The sequence below is a fragment of the Falco naumanni genome, chromosome 6, assembly GCF_017639655.2.
Source record: "Falco naumanni isolate bFalNau1 chromosome 6, bFalNau1.pat, whole genome shotgun sequence".
NCBI classification, from domain to species: Eukaryota; Metazoa; Chordata; class Aves; order Falconiformes; family Falconidae; genus Falco; species Falco naumanni.
This window is the reverse complement of record NC_054059.1, coordinates 51,503,282-51,517,201: the sequence shown is the minus strand read 5'-3', so window position 1 is coordinate 51,517,201 and position 13,920 is coordinate 51,503,282.

Here is a 13,920-nt window from a genome sequence, read left to right as displayed (position 1 = left end):
TCCTGCGCCGGCCGTTGCCAGTGGGGATGAACGGGAGGATGGAGTGCTGAATCCTTGCTTCTGGTTGAGTCTGTTGATGGAACTGTGCCCTCTGGTGCCTGAGAAATACCAGAAGGGCTTCTGCAGGGAAGAATGCAATGTTGGTAGCACTAGACAAAAAGGTTTCCCATGTTATGACTGAACACTTTATCTCTGAAACCCCGTTGCAAGGGAGGGAGCCTCAAATCCTTACTTCCTGTGTAAGGTTTTCAGCAGTCCGACTAATCATCTAATCATGCATTTTAGCAAACACTGCTCCATATGCCTACAGCATAATTTTTCAGCCTTTGCATATTACCACAGAGAAGTTCAGGAGGGGTGTAAGTGATTAAGGTGGTCCAGACTTACAAAAGGTAAACCAAATCCTGCCGCGGGGGAAGGAGGGCTGTGGCTCAAGAGAGATGAGGTGTGATTTGGAGATTGGAAGCACTCTAAAGAGCCAGCCATAGCTGTTTGTGTTTAATTTTGCAAGCAGATACTGCGGCTGGTTTGAATAACCTTGAAGATGAAAACCTGTGTGTCAGTTGTGAAAAGCACTCTGGATAGCTGCCTCTTAAAATAGGAAAATCTGTTTATGAGGTGTAAATGTAAATAAGCTACTATCGGGTAATGGCAAGTGAATGCTGTGATTCCGTACCGGTATTTTGCTGAAGGGATCTTAGGTCATGGTTTAAGACCTAAGCCTGTGTGGAAAAGCTAAAGGAGAAGTAGTATTTCGGGGAGAGCATTCCCCTGGCTTAATTACTGCAGTCTTTAACGCTTTTGGTACTGAGCAGTAAACTGCAGAACTTCAGTATTGATCTGCTGCAGTAATTACTATGCTGCTAAAAGAAACTGAATAGCATCACGAGAATGTGGAAGAAAGAAAGAGTTACTGAAAAAAAGCTTTTCAAGCTGTTACATGATAAAGTATGTAGTTAAAATAGGGGTGGCACAGGCAGATTGGGTTAGGAGCATGCCTGGGCTCATGTTCCTGCTGGAGGCATTTCTAATTGTATCAGAGGGGAATGAACTATTCAGGCTGCATATGTGTGTGGGTGTGTGCACCTAAAAATACACGTCCAGGTTTCACACAGCTATATTAATATTTTTCTGACGGTATTCTGTGAAACAACTTCTGTTCATTCTGATGCTAGTAAAACCTGGCCATATAAAACAAAACCTGTTTTCCTGTTGAGGCTGCAGCTCCTGTGCTTTGTCATTGATTTGGTACATTAGTGGTTTTTTGGCCCTAAATATGTGTATTAGTCACTGGGTTTCCTGCACATTCACTTTTCATTCAGTGATGTCCAACCAACATCAATGGGACATGCAGAGAAACTACAGCAGCTGTTACAGCTCCTTAACCCACAGATGGCTGGATGCGATGCTCAAGGTGGACGAAGCTTGCAGGGCTGAACCAGCCACGGTGGCATCCAGGAGTATGTCTCATGCCATGTTCCAAGAAAAAATTTGCTCCTTTCTGCCATGAAGAAAAATGTTTCCTTTTTGTAATGCACCTGCCTGGAGTGCTGTATATTCAAGAATTTACATCTGACTCCATTATATAATGTAACCCTGAAGCTACTCCCTTTTGTTAAACATGCACTGCACTTGTTTTCTTGTGAGAAAAACGTGTGCGGATCACATCCATCTTACTGCTTCTGTGTCCCATTTTCCTGGCTACATACTCACTTAACGAGCAGTTGAAAAAAATAAAAAGCTCCGGCAGGATCTTTTCAAAATAAAAATCTCCCTGGTTATCCAGATAAGAGTTACAGAATAACAAGTCAATGCTGCCTTTGTGTGATGCCTGCATGACTCTTACTGATACAAGAGTCATAACTGTGGAATGGAGTCTTTGGAGATAGAAGGTAATCTGGCCATAAAATCAAGGAGACTTAAATAATACAAATTGCCAATTGCCAGATACTTCTGCCTCTTTTTTTTTTTTTTTTTTTTCCCCCCCTTCTTTTGGGCTTGGGGTTTTGGGCTTTTTTCAGTGCCTGAGCTTTTAAATGGGTTTGGCTCCAACCTAAATAATACCTTGTGTTTGGAATGTGATTAATAATAGGCTCAGTTTAATTGCTTGGGACTTGTTCTAAGGAACATCCCTGCTAGCGGATTACTTGTATAATGTTGAAAAACCTCCCAAACCCCACATGCCAAACTTTTCTTTTTGTATTTGTATGTTTAGGAAGCATCATTCTATTGCCACAAGACACAAATACTAGTTGAGGATACTCGGCATCTCTGAGCCGTGTTCTTCCTTTTCTGTGTCTTCTCTAAAACCTGGAGGCAGACAGCACCTCTGAGATCAGAGACTAGAGGAAGGTCAAGAAACTGAATCAGAATCAAGGATCAACATTTTAATAATGAGGGAATATTTTCTTTAAAGCTTTGTTTAAATGATTGCTATGGTTACAAGCTCTGTAACCAGGATACTCCAGTTACACAAATAGTAATTGAGTTTAGCCTGCTTTTTAATCTTAATTTTCTGCCAAGGAATATATTGAACTGTGTGGGAGGACATGGGAACTAAATGATTGGTAGCAAAATCCTGTGTAAGCTGTAATTCGCTGCTGAAGATGGTGCAGCAGCCAGGTTGGTTGGTGTACAAGTCAAGTGCAGAGTAAGGGGTGTTTCCTCTCAAAAGTTTTATGGCAGTTTTCCCTGATGTTTTTATAAGCAGTCCTCACTTAGAAATTGGCAGTGCTTGTACCTTCTTGGATTTAACTTCCCCTAGCTCTGGCTGGAAGAGTCCCTGTTCTTCATCTCTTCCTTCCCACTTGTGCTGGGGCTGAAGGGCTGCTCACGGGGGGGGGGGGGGGGGGGGCCGATGTGGACCTGGCTTCTTCCAGACCCACCTCCACCTCCTGGCTGCGCACCTCAGTGCTTGCAGGTACAAGATGCAACACAGAGAGGCTGAAGTCAGCCCTGGAGAGGGCCAGCGTGGGTAGGACTGAGCTGAGTTATCTTGCCTCCGTGTTCTGCCTCCCTCATCTGTAATACGCTTCTGACCTACTTCTGAGGACTATTTATCATAAAGGCTTGCACGGAAAAGGAAGGCAAAAAGGAACGACACTTAACTGCTCCTCCTGCTGCATGTCAGTGGCACAATACCTGTTGCCCAGGGGAACATCAATCGTGGCAAACTTGCTCGTGTTCCCTGCAGCACACAGATGTCTTGTGAGGGTCCTTGTTTCATTACTTGTGTGCTGGAAGAAGATTCGTAGGGACATACTGGTACTTCTGTGATGTGACTGTGTAGCGTGAGGCATCGTGCCTGTGGAGGTGGAGCAGCTACGCAACGGGAGAAGCGGGATCACCCAGCCATCTTTCTGCTCTTCGGGAAGATCCTAATACAGGTAGCTTCCAGGAGGTGGCTGGCTGTGGCTGGAACAAATGAGAAAAGAGTAGCTTACAGCAGAGCTGGGAAGCCAAGCCAGGATTTTGGCAATGTAGCTGTCCTCTGTCTCTTGAAGTCCGTAGAAATGGTGGTGTGCCTGTTTATGCCAGAAGGGGATTTGTCCTAGTGCTTCAGATAATTGCTAGACATCAGAAATTCAGAGTACAGGTATTGCTGTGAACAAGCACTGTATAAATTGGGCTAGTCATGTGTTTGGCAGATCTCTCATTAACAAGGATTTCTTAATAAGTATTATAATATTCTTATTAATGAGGAATTACCTTCTAAATCCCTTTCACAGGAAGAAGTCTGACTCATGCAGTGAGGTGAGGATATAAGGCTGAAGGCGTGAAGGAGGCGATGGGAGAATTAACATTTCACTTCCCCTCTGGAGAGCGTGCGGCAGAGCATGGGTGGAGGGAGGGATGTCCTGAAACTACAGACTGGGGAAAAGGCAGAATTAGCATTTTGGTGAATATGGGGGCACCTTCAATCAAGGTGTTTGATGACTAGTTTAGTTTACCTGCAATATAAAATTTGGCTTGGGAGAAATGGTTCTCAAGTACGAATGGCTTCCTTTGGTTTCTCTTTCTTGTCATTGCCGTCACTGGAGCTGGTAGGAGTTAATACCTGTAGCAGTGGGCACAGCCCGGTGTAAGAAAGCCTTGAGAGGGGAGTCTGTGGGTTGCGCTCGGCTTTTGCTGAGGGTTGTGCCTGCAGAGGTGGCAGTGTTGTCGTGGCCTCAGTGGAGGTTTATTTGTGTGGATTTTGGCATGCTCCGTGTCTGATCTTCTCTGATGAAAATGTGCTGGCAGCAGAGGAGCGCTGGAGAGCCCAGCCCTGTTCTGCTTCTGGGATGAGGGGACGGCTGCCTTGTTGTCCCTTCACTGATCAGCTGCCACCTCTGCCCAAACACACACCTACACCTAACACAGCTGGATGTCCCAGGCCGTATTGTTTTTGAATCCTCTCTCCCCGCTGTGCTCAGCTGCTGATTAGTGGAAACACAGTTTTGTGAGCCAAGCCTGACAGAGCGGGCCAAATTTTAAAGTGGGTATGCGTAATCTTCAGAAACTGTGTAACTGTGAATTCTCATTTTCTTCTGATTGTTTTGGTGGAGGTGAGGGCATGATAAACGGGCATGTGAGAACTCGCACTGGATTTTAACTGCATGAATTTGAAAATGGACAGACACGAACAAGACCCAGAAACTTCTGTATTGCACTTTTGAAAACCTGTAGTATGGTACTGAGGACCCCAAAATAAGCCTGACTTTCCCTCCATAGTACTGTTGTTCCCTGTGAGTGCTGTGGGCGCGCACTGCAGCGGCACAGTGGAAGGTATTTCAGACAGGCTTTTGAGTCCTGGGGTCAATAGTGCAAGGGCACAAACCATGTGAACTTCATCAGAGTGTCTTAACCTTGCCCCTGGCTTTTGAGACCAAATAGCAGACACCTCACAAGTCTTAGCAGTTACGTAGTTAAAAGTAGTTAACTGCTGACAGTGACTCTTAGCTAAGTTGTTTCTGCAGAATTTTTATTTAAAACACATATCCAACGGACTTCAAAATGGTTGTCACATGTTTATTGTTCAGACTTTGCTGCTTGGAGTACACCTGGGAGATGTCCTGTAGGGTACATTTCTGTTCAATATTTGTCGGTGATCTGAATGCAGGAGTTGAATGCACCATTAGCAGGTTTACTGATGATACCAAACTGGGACATGCTATTGATTCTTCTGAGATAAGGGGCCTTGAAGAGGGACCTAGATAGACTGGAGCACTGGGCAATGATTAATGGGATGAAATTTAACAAGTCCAAACACTGGATCCTGCATGTGGGACAGAATAACACAGGGCACAAGTATAAATTGGGAGAGGAGATGCTGGAGAGCAGCCCTGCAGGAATAGGGTACTGGTCGGCAGCAGGCTCAGTGTGAGTCACCAATGTGCCCTGGCAGCCAAGAGGGCAACCCGCATCCTGGGGTGCATCAAACACAGAACAACCAGCCAGTTAAAAGGTTCTTATCTTGCTGTATTCAGCTTTGGTGTGCCTCACGTCGTGAGTGCTGCATGCAGTTCTGGGCCCCACAATTTAAGAAGGATGTGAAGGTCCTTGAATGCATCCAGAGGGCTGAAAAGCTGGTGAAGGGGCTGTGAAGAATGCCCTGTGAGGAGCGGCTAAGGAGTTGGGGCTTGTCTATTTTGGAGAAAAGGAGGCTGAGGGGCGACCTTACTGTTCTCTGCAGCTTCCTGAGGAGGGGACATGGAGAAGGAGGTCCTGAGCTCTTCTACCTGGGATCTGGTGCTAGGACATGTGGGAATGGTTCAAAGCTGCACCAGGGGAGGTTTAGACTGGGCATTAGGAAGCATTTCTTTATCAAGAGGGTGGTCAGACACTGGAACAGCCTTCCTAGAGAAGCGGTTGATGCCCCAGGCCTGTCAGTGGTTAAGAGGCATTTGGTTAATACCCTTAATAACGGGCTTTAAGATTTGGTCAGCCCTGAAGTGGTCAGGCAATTAGAGCAGATGGCTGTTGTAGGTCCCTTCCAACTGAAATAGTGTAGTCTATTCTATTCTAGAGCGGTGGTGGTAGGTTGGTATGACAAGACAAAATGTCTTTACAAGACTGACTTCAGCTTCTTAACCTTTAAGGATTATAAAAGACGTTTGCTTGTTTTATTTTCTCTGGTTCAATGTAACATGCATGGCTGTGCTTTAACCAAGTTCTTGTGGTACTGCATTTTTCTTCTTACTAATCCTTGTAACATTTTGCCTGGCAAGTAGGAACGGTACATGCAGAAAGTTCATACACCTGTGTAAATGTTATTGTTAACAATTACTACTCTGCTGAGGACTCAGAAAGATTTGCCAAAGGCTCAGAAGAACTTCATCAAGCGTAGGAAGCTGAGCTTGTGGGAGGTAGGGCCCCAGTAGCTGGTGCTGTGTCACATAGCCCATTGGAGCTGCAGCTGCAGGGGGGTGAGGATTTTCCATTCCCAGCGGACCTGGATGAACCCACCTGTTTGCCAGCAGTTGCTCCCCTACTCAGCTGGCACAGCTTGCTACATAGTCATTCCCTGAGCAAAGCCAGGTCAAAATGGTTTGTTTGAGCGTTTTCCTAACTAAATCTAAAGCTGCCTGATGCGTTTTCACCAGGCTGAGTTGGGAAATCATCACGCGAGCTGGTAATCTGGCCAAATTGGTGAGGGGTTAAGCTGTATTGGAGTTCATGGTGAGGTACTGGGAAGGCTGGGGGATGAATGGGGAGTGGTGACTGCTTTGCTTGGATAGCAGCAGTTTGAACATGCAGGGAACTCATTGCTGCAGTTAAACATGTATATGGGCTCTTTTGTCATGAAATGTGGGTGTCCCATGTCATTTCAGCAGCAGAAGAGTTGCATTTGTTCAGTCTGGAGAAGGCTCGGGTGAAAAGAAATGCTGTCTTCAGCTAATGATGGGAGGCTATGGAAAAGACGGTGGTGCCCAGTGGCAATCTGAGAGATCACAGGCATGGGCTGCATCAAGGAAGATTAGATAGAAGGAAAAAAAATCCACTGTGAAGGTAATCACACATGGGACCAAGTACCCAGACATGTGCAATCTCTATGCCTGGAAAGATCCAAAACTGACAGGACCTCAGCAATCTCATGTGACTTCAAAATTGGTTCTGTTTCCCTTGGGAAGGGGAAGTGGCCTCAAGAGATCCCTCCAACAACAAGTATTCTATGATTATAATTTTTTGTGGCATTTTAAATTAGATGAAAGCAATTAATCTTATTGAGAGTGTGATGAGGTAACCTTGGCTGGACGCTAGCTGCCCACCGAGCTGCTCTATCACTCCCCTCCTCAGCTGAGTGGGGAGGGGAGAAAGTAAGATGAAAAAAACCTTGTGAGTCAAGATAACGGCAGTTTAATGAAAGCAAAAGTTGCACATGTGGAAGTGAAGGAATACAAGAAATGTTATTCTCTACTTCCCATCAGCAGGTGATGTTCGGCCACTTCCTGGGAAATTTGGCTTCAGTATGTGTAGTTGCTCCGGAAGACAAACGTAAATAATGAATGACCCCCCTTCCTCCTCCTCCCTCTTAGCTTTTATATCTGAGCATATGGTATGGAACATCCCTTTGGTCACTTTGGGTCAGCTGTCCTGGCTATGTCCCCTCCCAAGACCTTGCCCATCCCCAGCCTGCTGGAGGTGCAGGGGACGTGGTGGGGAATGTTGGAGAGACAGCCCTGATGCGGTGCCAGGCTGCTCAGCATCACACCAAAACACTGGTGTGTTATCCCCACCTTTCTAGCTGCCAATACAAGGACAGCACTATGGGGGCTGCTGGGGGGCTCAGCCTGACCCAATACAGCCGCTCTGTCACTCCCCTCCTCAGCTGGACAGGAGAGAGAAAATATAACAAAAATCTCATGGGTCAAGATAAGGGCAGGGAGAGATCACTCAGCAATCACCGTCATGGGCACAACAGGTTTGACTTGGGGAAATTAGTTTAACTGGTTACCATCCAAATCAGAGTAAAATAACGAGAACTAAAACATCAAAACACCTTCCCCCACCCCTTCCTTCTTCCCACGCTTAACTTCACTCCCCATTTTCTCTCCCCCCTCCCCACCAGCGGCGCAGGGGTCGGGGAATGGGGCTGCGGTCAGTCCATCACACGCTGTCTCTGGGGCAGGAGGCTCCTCACACTCTGCCCTGCTCCAGCCTGGGGTCCCTCCCACAGGGGACAGTCCCCCACGGACTCCTCCAACGTGAGCCCTTCCCGTGGGCTGCAGTTCTTCATGAACTGCTCCAGCGTGGGGTCCCCCCGATGGGGTGCCGTCCTTCAGGCACAGACTGCTCCAGGGTGGGTCCCCCACGGGCTCACAAGCCCTGCCAGGACCCTGCTCCAGCTGGGCTCCTCTCTCCACGGGTCCACAGGTCCTGCCAGGACCCTGCTCCAGCATGGGCTTCCCACGGGTCACAGCCTCCTTTGGGCATCCCCCTGCTCCAGCGTGGGGTCCCCCCATGGGCTGCAGGTGGCTATCTGCTCCACCGTTAACCTCCATGGGCTGCAGGGGCACAGCCTGGCCCACCATGGCCTTCACCAGGGGCTGCAGGGGAACCCCTGCTCCGGCGCCTGGAGCACCTCCTGCCCCTCCTGCCCCGGCCTGGCTGCCTGCAGCGCTGTTGCTCTCACCTGTTCTCACTCCTCTCTTCTCTGGCTGCAATTGCCATTGCACAGGTTTTGCCCCATCTTAAATACGTTATCCCAGAGGCGCTGCCACCATCGCTGATGGGCTCAGCCTTGGCCAGCAGTGGGTCCATCTTGGAGCTGGCCGGTATTGCCTTCATCGGACATAAGGGAAGTTTCTAGCAGCTTCTGACAGAAGCCGCTCCTGTAGCCCTCCCCGCTACCAAAACCTTGCCCTTTGAACCCAATACAGAGAAGTGAATGTTGCTTGTACTCAGAATAACCCACCACCATGTTGACTACCTGAAATTTACATGCAGGAAGATGAGGCAGAACATCATTCCTCTGAGAGTGGTCCCAAGAGCAGGGATTATAATGCAGAATATGCAGAGGTTTTGGGTGCACAGCCTGGTGTTGGTATTGTATGTCTCCCCCTGCTACCTACCAGTGCTGATGGGATTCTCCAGGGTGCCGTAAAGACGCCAGCTCCTCCCTGGCGGGGAAAGGCACTAAGCAGAGCAGCAACGTTGCAGCCTGTTTCTGCAGCTTGCACCATTAACGTGCCTACTACGGCTCTGCAGGTCTATGTGCTTCACAGCTACAGTACAACATGCTACATCATATGATACATTATGTTAATATATAATTAAGATCTTAATATGGTATATGTTAATTCACTGGTAAATGCAGATGAAGCTGTGTTCCATCAAGAATCTCTATTAGTATGTGTATATTAGAGACATAGAAATAGATGATAGCAAATATCGTAAACTAAAGGTGTGGAAAGCCTGGGTGGGTTAATGGCCACTGTTCTGCACACACAAGGTAAATGTGATCTTTTACAGAAGGAAAAGTTTAATCTCCTTTCTGGGCAGCCAGCTGAACATATGGTGCTTTTAATCTATATTTTAGTGGTGTGAGTGTATTTAATGATGAAAAAAGTGATAGATTAGGAGGAGTGGGCTGACCGAGGCAGGTGCAGAGAACTGCTGCTGGGTAAGACATCTCTTGTGGCGGCAGGTCCATCTCCTCCCGTCTCTATGTCAAGCTGCTGTTTCTGTTGTCAAGACTTTTCTGAACAAACTTGCTAGTTGTACAGAATACCACCAGTCAAAAGTGTGGATTTCTGCAATGGTCTGGCAGTCTAGCAATGGTGTAGAAGCACAAACTTGAACCCACAACTGTCTCCAGTTGATGTAATTCAGATATGACTCTGAATTTCAGGAGGTAGCACTACATTACCAAGCCACAAAAAAAGGCTGCTTCTGATAAAAATGACACTGACCACACTGTCTTTTTTTCTTTCTTTGAAACAAATGCCTCATTTTCTTTACATTACATTCAGCCTCTGGTGTAACAGAAAGACGAGTCTTTTATTCTGGGATGCCATAGTCTATAGACATTAATTTAATAACATTTTGTAGTACAATAAGCAAAGAAAGAAACTCAGTATGTTCATATTGCTGAGGGAATTTTCCAGTTAGGATCTACCAGAGTGACTGAGAGCAGAGAAATGATCCTTGAAGTTTGAGCAATCACCTTGCCGCTGGCACAGGACCTGTTCTCGTGCATGAGAACCAGGGTGTCCATATGGAAGCGTGAGACATTTCATTTTCTTTGTGAGCAGAAGATGTAACTCACAGTTCTAAACACTGGAGCTGGTCATTATCATCGTATGTTGGGTATAGTGGCTTCCCTGTCTTTTGTGTAAAGGGTCAGACTGAGTTTTAAAATAGAACTTTTCAAATTCTATTTTCAGTCCAGGAGACATCTGCTAAAATAGTCAATGGAAAGGCTACTGTTAACTCTGAGAACAACATTATGCTCCAGAGTTAACATCCAAATGTGTGGATTCCTTTATGAGCCAAGGATAGATGAAGTTCAATTGGCAGTTATTGTCACCAGAATTCAGGTCACAGTTTCATGAGATACTGTCAAAAAAACCCCAACTGGATCACTGCAATGATCTGAGATAAAATTAGCTCTTCTTGGCGGTGGTAGCGGTGAGAGTATTTTTAACCTGAATTGTTTGAGCAACCTAGTTCAAGTGCAGCCATGCAGCAGCACACTGATGAGGGCAGTGGGTGCAGCATGTGGATGGCAGTGATGCCTTGAATGGGGGGGCAGGGGAAGAAGTTGTAAGTCGTGTTACTGCTAGAACCAGCATTTTATTTTTAATTCTGTGGAAAACTGGTGGAGACATGTGGGAAGAGACAGCTGAGTAACATGATGACTAGCACAACTGGACTTACCCCTTGGGACTTGCTTAAGGTTCTTTCTGTGTACAATTGCTGTGACACTGGAGGTGTTCAACTTGCGACTGTTTTTCAGAAACTGAACTAGCTGGCAGTTTGTAAGCTGAAGCTTTTTCTGGTGTTAGCTGTAGGGCACTGGGACCACCTAAACTGACAAAACAGAAAATCCAGAACACCAACAAATCTCAACAAATGCTGATTTTAAAAAAGCTATTGCTTTTTTCTGTTGTTGTGTTAAGTAATACCCTCCAAAGGGATGGGTTGAAAAGTGGACTGAGTGTCACAGTGCCCAACTTTAACGTTGCTGACACCTGGTGAATCATGAAGGGACCTTGAAGGGCTCCCTGTCTGGGTGAGGTCTGGCATGGTCCGTGTACCCGAATTGCACAAGCCAGCTCTCCCAGCCCTGTTGTCTTGGTAAAGTGCCTCACTGAGCTGGCACATGGTTCTGGGACCTCAGAGATCTCTCCAGTTCCCTGGTGCCTAGACCATAGCCCATTCTTTAAGGAGCCCATGGTGTTGTATAGCACAGCTTTTCCCTCTGGGCTGCCACAACCTGCCATTCCAGGTAGCTTTTTTAGCCTAGAAAACTGCCCAGCTTTGCAAACTGGAAGTGGTGTGAAATAAGAGTGATCTGCCAGAGGAGCTCTTCATGGCCCGAGTGTTACTGGTGGGGGGGGGCATGAGTGCTCAAAACCCCTCGGCTTTTCACAGCTTCCACACTGAGTAAAGCACTAGTACCCCAACCTAATTATAAGCCAGTTTTGGGAGCCACAACAGCAAAAAAAAATGGTTTTGCTTTTGCAAGAATAATTTTCCACCAGGTTAAACCCCAAACCAGCCCACAGCTGGGTCGAGGGGTGCCAGCACCCAAATAAGAGAGGAGCAGAAGCAGGGGAAGGAGAACTCCTTTGGTGGCAGCTAGTCCTTAAGAAATAACAAATACCCTGCTGCTCACAACAGTCACCCCTCTGGTCCTGTATTCTGTGCTGTCTGTAACAATAGTAAGATCACATTTTGGGTAGCGCTGCAATTGAGTAGTAAGTGAGCAGGATTTTGGTACACCTGAGCTGGCCTAGTAGCTTGCTGCTGCCAGGAGGACTATTCCCACTTCATGCATCAGCGCTCTAACATGCTGGAAAAGAATCCTTTGTTCCTTAGTTAGATTACTTTTCTGTTGGGCTCATGAGTTAGATCAGTTCATCAGAGAGCCTGACAAGCGCCCGAGCCGGTGCGGAGGAGGCTCTGCAGAACTGTAAGCCTGTGCGAGGAGCAGGACCTCCCCCGTTGTGGAGACAGAGAGCTGTTGCAGCAGCTCAAATGGTATTGTCAGCCCTGACCTAGATCTCATGTGAAATGAAACCTGAATCTAATCATATTTTGTTCTATTTTTAACAAGGACTATCCAGCAAGCTGCAGCAAGCAGAGTAGGTTTAGATCTGTCATTGGGTGGGAGAAGTGTGAGAAAGAGTGAAGAGCTACAGGAAGTGGGTGAAGTGATTGAAGAAATCATAGGATCATAGAATGGTTTGGGTTGGAAGGGACCTTAAAGATCATCTAGTTCCACCTCCCCTGCCATGGGCAGGGACACCTTCCACTAAACCAGGTCGCTCAAAGCCCCATCCAGCCTGGCCTTGGACACTTCAGGGAGGGGACATCCACAACTTCTCTGGGCAACCTGTTCCAGCACCTTGCCACCCTCACGGCAAAGAATTTCTTCCTTATATCTAATCCAAATCTACCCTCTTTCCGTTGAAAGCCATTCTCCCTTGTTCCATCACTGCATGCCCGTGTAAAAGGTCCCTCCCCAGCTTTCCTGTAGCCCCCCTTTAGGCACGGGCAGGCTGCTGTAAGGTCCCCCCAGAGCCTTCTCTTCTCCAGGCTGAGCAACCCAACTCTCTCAGCCTGTCTTCATAGGAGAGGTGGTGCTCTGCCTTTTATCCTTTCTGATGAGAAGATGTGAGCTGGAGCATTGCAGCACTTGGTGTTTGGGTGAGTTGCAGAGCAGAGGCCATGGCTACTTGTAGTCAATAAAGATTGCTTTATTGGCACTTTTCCTAAAAGTAGCTTCATTAAATGCAATGTGTTGGCCAAATTCTAATTGAGTAAATCCATTCTTTTTATCTCAGGGCCCCTGAAGTAAAATGTCTGGGTAAAATGTTCACTTCACAGGAACAGAGGGCTTGCTAATGGCCCAGTAATTCAGCCCCTTGGATGGGATTCTCATCGGACATTAGTGTGTGGAGCTCAGCTGGCTCCAAAGGAGCTACTCTGGTTTACACCTGAAAAGATCTGAACCTTTTGTTTTCTGCGGATGGCATTGCCAGAATTATCAGGGCAAGGTACAAAAAATTAAGCCATTAGGAAACTGGTCATTGAAAAGGTTTCTTCCTCTTACCAGACAGTTAATGCTTGGGTTCTGCTCTGAAGTTTTATACCTAGTGAAAGCCACTGCCCTAAGAGCTGTTGTGTTACAACCCAGAGCAGGTGGCCCTCAGCCCAAAGTGAAATCGTAATTCCTTAATATTTATAGCTTGAAAAGCATTTTGAGATCCTCTGAAGTCACTCTCTGTGGTGGATTTTGATAACCAACGACTAAAATGATTCATGCAAATAAGAGGTCTTCCTGAACATCCTTTTTCCCCCCTTTTCCTTCTTTTTATTTTCCAGGAAAAAAAGGAATATTCTACTAATACAGAACTTGTTTTCTTGACCAGTGAACATGAGGTATTTTCTTCTTCTCTTCATTGTATCATGGGTCATAGCCACAAGGTGCAACATCTTAGCCTAACTTTAGAATCCTTTTTTTGTGCTCAGTATTTTGCTAAGGCTGTCTTTCTCTCAGGCTGGACTGTAAGTATTTTATCTGCACCTCAAAGCTGAAGCCTACTTTGTCAGAGACAGACTTGCACTTAAGCCTTTCCCTTTTTTTATTTTAAGCATAAAAATATTTTCAATTGGATAAACAGAGGAAGTAACCTTAAATCAGAAATGCATGGTGGCGGGGGGGGGGGGGGGGGGGTGGGGGGACACGGCAGGGAAGCCAGGATCCAAATA